Raw genomic sequence first — 6,891 nt, 5'->3', positions numbered from 1 at the left:
TAAATTGGTTTAAGTATGGCTTGGAAAGTTGCTCCTTTTTACTAAAAGGTTAAAGCTCTGATTTTTCTTGAAAAGTGAAATAGGGTCCTTTGGGCCTACCCATCGTAATACTTTTTTGAAGCACATAAAGTCTGTAATTTAGAACTAATAAATGGGCTAAAAAAAGGAAAAACATGAGAAAAATAAATGTCGCCATTTTTGGAGGAACCACAGATCCTCTGTTATTAAAACATTGTAAAACTAACGCTCTAATGCTTGATGGAGCCAAACTGTTACTGTTTGTGGATTATTCCACTGAGGTCTCACATAAACGCAAGGCCTTAAGCAAAGTCTACTTTGACTTATTTAAGCACAACATCCGCTGCACCCTTGCCTTTCCAACTCTGCTTTATTTCCAGTAGTCCTATAGCCAGAAGTACTATTTTAAGGATCCAACTGAAGCAGAGAAGCTCTTGAACAGCCTGATCCTATCCCCAAAAGATCCTTCACTTCCTCCAAAACAACAACAAACTCCTCATGTCAAGACAAAACTTAAAGGTAAGCCTCAGGATACTCCTGGCACAAGTACATGTTAACTTCTCACAAAGTGAAGTCCTCCCCCTTTCTACACCGGCAAAGTGTTGCTGAGGCAGGATCATGATTTTTATTAGCGAACAATATTATCACTTACCTAGGTATTAAGATAGACTAATTGCCTAAATCTATTTATCAACTCAATTTTTCTCCTTTTATTTCTGAAATTGTGAAGGAATTGGAGACATTGCAGGGCCTCCCTCTTTGGGAGACACTATCTATTTAAAGTAGCCCTGGCCCTTTCTAACTTGAAAGTTTATAATTTAGCTTGTTTTATGTGGCACACACTTGACTGGATCTCCGATACCTTCAGATACTCAAATATTACCCCCTGTACTCCTATATTCCAAGCTTAATGTCTTACTATTGCAGTTACGAAACAGTATAATAATTTTTTGGAGAGAGATTAGGAAAGCAATGGGCCTTTTTGATGTTTCTTCCAGCTTCTGACCATTTTGTTTTTCATACGTGGTACTGCTTAGGCTTTTGTTACTTACTCTCCTTATTTTTTCAAATATATTGTACTCACTGTCCAGAACCTTTTAAAACCTTATATGGGGTATACTACCTCCCCTCCTCCCATGTGTTTCATTTCCACCAACTTACTAGCTTTTGGAAAACAACATCACAAAGCCTTTCCAAATACTCTGATTCAGTAAAGTACTACTTATATCTCATATAAATATATGCTCCTCTTCTTCAGATTTTCACCAAAAGCTAAGCAGGATCATATGTTGGTAATTGAGCCAAAGACTTTCCAACATTCAACCTTGTAGAGAAACTATTGAAAGGCTACCAGACCATAGTTTCATCTGTGGTCAGTGAAACACAATTTAAACTACTCCATCATGCATATGACTCATACTTTATTAACAAGGACTCTAGCTCAGGTCCCACCAACTTGATTTGCCCGAAATGTGGTTAAGCAAAACCTTCTTTAACTCACCTTCCATGGAGCTGCCAACCTATCATATACTTTTGGAATCAGGTGAGAGTTTACAGTCTGTCTGTTACTCACTTCCTACTACTACATGACCCCTGCAGTTTTTTATTTGGCTTTGAGGACAGCTATATGTATTCTCATTCAGCTAAACATCGAACCAAATCAATATGGATATATATCTGCCTGTTAACCACTAGACACTCATTTATCAATAAATAGAACTCTTCCTTCTAATCTACCATCACTGATGTCAAAATTGTTATCCAAAATGTCTACCTAAATAAAAAAAAAACATCACTTATTATCTCCTTGTTCCTGTTCAACTGGGAGAACTACATCCAGACTATTTCATCTAACCAAAAGTAACCCGCTTGCTCTATTTTCTTCCCATATACTGTATGATTGTACTAGTGTGCCTTGTTATATTGTTTTGTTACAGTTGCTTCTTTTCTTCATTGGTTTGACCCCCCCCCCACCCTTCCCCATTTACAAACCCCACCTCCATTCCTTTTTTTTTCTCTTCTAATTGGTACCTAACCAAACTAGCTCCCCATGTTTCCAATGTCTTCCATTTTTCAGGGATTATGCTGATTCTTACCAAATGTCACCTATAACCTTTTTTTTACAAACTATCTGCTATTTGTATTCATGCTTTGTGATTTGGCTTCTAATACTTAACATTTTCTTTTCTATAATGTGAGCCAGACCACAATCATTTTTAATACTCATTGAAGATATTTTTATCTGAAAAATGCTTTCAATAAAGTATTGTTTAAAAAAAAAATGGTAAATTTATACAATGATTGTAAATTGTTACTCTTTCTCCTCCCATACAGCTAGAAAACCTCAAAATGTGTTGGATAAGATTACAATAGTAAAAGAAAGCAACTTTGAATAGGAACCATTTGTACCTCTAGAATTTGCCCCTCTGAGTTGGAATACCTTTTGGAGTTTCTCAGCTTTTGCTGAACCATATTATCCTGCTTATGGTGGAAACTTTTACTTTGTGGAAGAAATAAAACATCCACATTGCAGCTGCCTTCATTGCTTTTTGCATTGCTGATAGAAGAAAATAGAGCATGTATCCTCAATGCATACTGTAGGTCCATAATACAGGGAGGATAGTATGTAAAGGACAAAACTGGCAGAACATTGTGAATGAACATGACACTAACCTTCCAGCCTAAAGGGGCCGCAAAGGTAAAATTAGGGATACATACAGGATTTCCCAAGTGGGGATGGCATGTGTGTGTATTAACCACTTTAATACAGGGCACTTCCCTCCCTTCCTGCCCAGGCCAATTTTCCCATTTTAGCGCTGTTGCAATTTGAATGACAATTGCGCGGTCATGCAACACTGTACCTACACCAAATTTATGTAATTTCCCCCCCACAAATAGAGCTTTCTTTTGGTGGTATTTGATCACCTATGCAATTTTTACTTTTTGCTAAACAAATAAAAAAAGACCGAAAAGTTTGAAAAAAAAAAAAGTTTTTTTGTTTATGTTATACAATTTTGTAAATAAATAAGTTTTTTCCTGCACTGATGAGCACTGATGAGACTGCACTGACAGGCACTGATGAGGAGGCACTGATGGGGTGGCACTGATAGGCGGCACTGATAGGCGGCACTGATGTGCGGCACTGATAGGCACTGATATGCGGCACTGATAGGTAGCACAGATATGCAGCATTGGTGGGCGCTGATAGGCGGCACTGCTGGGCACTGATAGGCGGCATTGATGGACACTGATAGGTGGCACTGATGGGCACTGATAGGTGGCACTGACGGGCACTAATGGGCACTGATAGGCGGCACTGGTGGGCACTGATGGGCACTGATGGGTGGCACTGATGTGCGGCACTGATGGGCACTAATGGGCACTGATAGGCGGCACTGGTGGGCAATAATGGGCACTGGTGGGCAACACTAAAGGATGGCAATGATGGGCACTTGTGGGCAGCACTGATAGGGAGGACACTGGTGGGCATCACTGATGGGGAGGGCAATGGGGGGCTCCCTGAGCCCTGATTGCCATCCCTGGTGGCCATAGTGGGCATCCCTGGGGTCATAGTGGGCATCCCTGGGGTCATAGTGGGCATCCCTGGTGGATCTAGTGGCACCCCCCCCGAGGGTCTGCACTGGTAATCAATGATCTGATTACCAGTGCTGACCCCCCCCCCTGTCAGGGGAGCCGCCGATCGGCGCTCCTTTGCTCGTGCCTGTCAGGCACGAATTAAGGAAAGCCGATCAACGGCTGTTCCTATTTACTATGTGACCAGCCGTGATTGGACACGGCTGATCACATGGTAAAGAGCCTCTGTCAGAGGCTCTTTACCGAGATCAGAGATGCAGGGTGTCAGACTGACACCTCGCATCACCGATCGCCGCTCTGCGCGCCCCCGGGGGGCGCCCAGAGCTGTGTTATCCTGCCGCCGTAATATGACGTCCGGTCAGGATAACACAACCACATTCCCGCCGTCATTTTGTAATAGGGCGGGCGGGAAGTGGTTAAAAAAATAAGTAATGTTTAATATATTTTTGTATTACAAATATTCTGTCTCACTTTTATAGTTTAAAGCTGAACTTTGACTGTACAATGAAAGGAGAGGCAGTTACCTATGCCCTCTCTTACAGTCTGCATGGTCCTTGTACTGCAGCTCAACTGACTGGCTCCTTGTACAGCTTCTCCCTTCCCTACTTTGAGCTCTGCTCAACAGCTACTGTAAAAGGCTGATATCAAGTCAAATTCATATACACTGCTCTTATTAAAAACTTCAAGGATCTATGAATAATTACAGAGCGGCATTGCTTTGTGTATTTTATGTAACACACTGCAATGTTACTGATTGCAGGGTTTCATTTAACCACAAGTTGGCAGTGCTCTGTAGTTTAGCTATTCAGGCTTTAGTAAAGTACAGCAAAGCTTGGTTGAACTTGTATGCTGATAACAAGACTTTTGTACCCATACCAGCTGAATGCAGACTACATTTCCCAGAAGAGATGGCAAAGGGACAGGATCATATATAATGTAAAGCCTGGGCACTTTCTGGGGAAGAAGGAAGGAGGCTGTGAGAGGGTGAGGGCATTTGTGAGATGGCAGTGTGTGACTCAGAAGACCCAGGCCTGGTTGGGTCCCATTGGAGAGCTGGAAAGAGGGACTGCAGATCCTTGGTATTGCAGAGAGGCGGGAGAGTTGACCTTGCAGGCAGTTGGATCATGGTATCATCATCGGCATTGCTTCTACCACAGAGGGACCAACAAAACAAGACCCCCCGCACTGAGAGACTTTCCTTTGCTTTGCTAAGAATACAGACTGGGTGAGAGGGTTCAATAACCCAAACTATAAAAGCTCCAAGTGATTCTGTTGTTATCAGTTGTTTCAGTTTAGTACATCTTGCATCACAGTTCACCACACTGAGACACATTTTCTAGCCAATTCAGTACTGCAGCCTACTGCTTAGTGCCTAATTGCTCTGAAATCGCAGGACTCTTGTTAAAGCATATGTTTCTCTGCAGACAGGAATACTGTTAGTGTCTCACCTCAAGCCTCTTCTATATGTAAAGGAACTTCATCAGACTAATTCACCACCTACAGGGGTTCAATTCTGCTGAAGTCTAGTTCCACCACTTTCTCAATTTTAGCCATTCAGCATTTATCTTTAGTGTTAAAGGGACCTTGCCCAGTTTCTCACCATCAGGCCAAGGGGAACTTTTTTTGTTGCTGTACCATCCTCAGTAAATCTTGTTTCTACATAAAAGGAACTCAACCCTGATGTGTACCAACTAGGGCCCCATCAAGTGCACAGAAGAGTTTGTTCTGACATTTTGAAGTGATAGCAAAGGGACGTTATTGTTTGCAAATTCATCTGTAGAGTTAAACCCTGTTCCCAGACAGCGAGAAGCCCAATTTCTTGATAGCCTATTTCAGTCTACTTTGAAAAAAATATCTCAGTGCTGGAATTAATGTTTAAACTCTGGTCCTGCAGGACATTTGGGTTTATTTAAAGTGGTACTGTGCATCATCATCTGGCTAAGCCTTTCAGAGTGTAACTTTTGTGATGCCTATTTCTATCTACTTAATTTGTGCTTGCACAACTATTACCCTAACCTCAATATAATCAGAGCATTTGTTCACCTTAAACTGTGTGATTATTTTGTATTTCAAAGCTGGGGGGTTCTCCTGGTTCAAGGTTTTATAGTGGTGTCAGCAGGGGCTGTGCTCCCGGATCAGGCTTCGAGCAGACAGGGAAACTAAGAGGCTTCAAAGGGGGTAGCACTACATTTATATCTTTTATATATATTTATATATATATATATACTGTATATATATATATTTTTTTTTTTTTCTTTTTGCGTAGACATCACTTGTCTAGATTTATTCTTTAACCACTTTCATACCGAGTCATAGTAATATGACGTCGGCATGGTGGTTGTACGGATCCGGGCGGGCGTCATATGACGTCCGCCCGCTCTAGCTGCTACTGCGCGCCCCAGCGATCGGGGGTGAGGCTCGTCCCTCGGACATAGCCCATCCCTGTTCAAGGTAAACAGCCAATAGAAATTGGCTGTTTACCACGTGATCGGCTGTGTCAATCACAGCCGATCACATGATCGGCTCCAGCACGAGCCGCTCGTTCTCTCTGCAATGCGCGCCCCTGGGGGCGCGCAGAGCAGCGATCGGGGACGAGGCTCGTCCCTCGGACAGAGTCGATCCCCGATCTAGGTAAAGAGCCAATGAAATTGGCTCTTTACCACGTGACCGGCTGTGTCCAATCACAGCCGGTCACAAATGTCAACAGAGAACACGGTAACTAGCTGTCACCGTGTTCTCCTCCTCACACACTGATCCTGTGTGAGGAAGAGAGTGTGGTAACAGCTAGTTACCAAGTACAGTGCACCCCAAACACACTGATTGCCCCCCCCCCCAATAAAGAGCACCTGTCACTAGCCCATCAAAGTACCCGATTACCTGTCACCAGCCCATCAGGTACTCTGATGACAGGTACTCGGGTACTCTGATGGGCTGGTGACAGGTATTCAGGTACTCTGATGACAGGTACTCGGGTACTCTGATGACAGGTACCCGGGTACTCTGATGACAGGTACTCGGGTACTCTGATGACGGGTACTCGGGTACTCTGATGACAGGTACTCGGGTACTCTGATGACGGGTACTCGGGTACTCTGATGACAGGTACTCGGGTACTCTGATGACGGGTACTCGGATACTCTGATGACGGGTACTCGGGTACTCTGATGACAGGTACTCGGGTACTCTGATGACAGGTACCCGGGTACTCTGATGACAGGTACTTGGGTACTCTGATGACAGGTACTCGGGTACTCTGATGATGACAGGTACGCAGGTACT

Source organism: Pelophylax lessonae, assembly GCF_965119305.1.
Source record: "Pelophylax lessonae genome assembly, chromosome: 5".
In the NCBI taxonomy this organism is placed as follows: Eukaryota; Metazoa; Chordata; class Amphibia; order Anura; family Ranidae; genus Pelophylax; species Pelophylax lessonae.
The sequence above is the reverse complement of the archived record's forward strand: the minus strand, read 5'-3'. Positions refer to the sequence as shown.